This window comes from Lolium rigidum, chromosome 1, assembly GCF_022539505.1.
Source record: "Lolium rigidum isolate FL_2022 chromosome 1, APGP_CSIRO_Lrig_0.1, whole genome shotgun sequence".
NCBI classification, from domain to species: Eukaryota; Viridiplantae; Streptophyta; class Magnoliopsida; order Poales; family Poaceae; genus Lolium; species Lolium rigidum.
The window spans coordinates 281497381-281498141 of record NC_061508.1 but is presented as its reverse complement, the minus strand read 5'-3'; positions in this window follow the sequence as shown (position 1 = coordinate 281498141).

The window sequence follows — 761 nt, the reverse complement described above, 5'->3', positions numbered from 1 at the left end:
CCGCCGAAGAACGAGCACCTCTTCCAGCAATACACGTGCCTCACCAAGCGCCACAGCGGTTGCTCCAGCCTCTGCGCCTGCCTCTACCTCCTCCTCGACATCCTATGCCTCGGCGTCTTCCTCGTCGAGCGCCCTTCACCTTCACCACGAACACTGTCACGTTGTCGGGCTCCTGGTAAAACGCCGGCCATGCGCTCTGGGCCAAGCTCACGCCTTCGTACGACACGGTGACACGGCTCCCAGCGTCGTCGTAGTGCACACCCATCTTCCCGTTCCTTTTGTTGTCCATGCAGACGCTCTCGATCCCTTTTACATATATGAGGAAGGGATCCAGGTTGAAACGAAATGGGAAGGAGAGGAGGGCCTCGACGGGAGAGGGGGATGATACATCGCAAACGTATCTATAATTTTTGATGCTCCATGCTTGTTTTACACCAATTTGTATATGTCTTGCTCATACTTCGTTGGACTTTTATACATTTTCCGGCACTAACCTATTAACAAGATGACACAGTGCCAGTTCTCTGTTTTTTGCTGTTTTGTATTTTAGAAAAGTTGTATAGGAAATATTCTCGGAATTGGAAGAAACAAAAGCCGAAGTCAATATTGTAAGGGTACAGTGCCCCTATGTGTGGTTTTGGTAATTAGTGACAACCCCTATGGACTAATGTTTTTCATTGAGTTTATATGAAGGAATATTCCATAGGTACTACTTGTACTCCATGTGTTGGATTCAAGTATGGATGCCATGAAGATAAAGG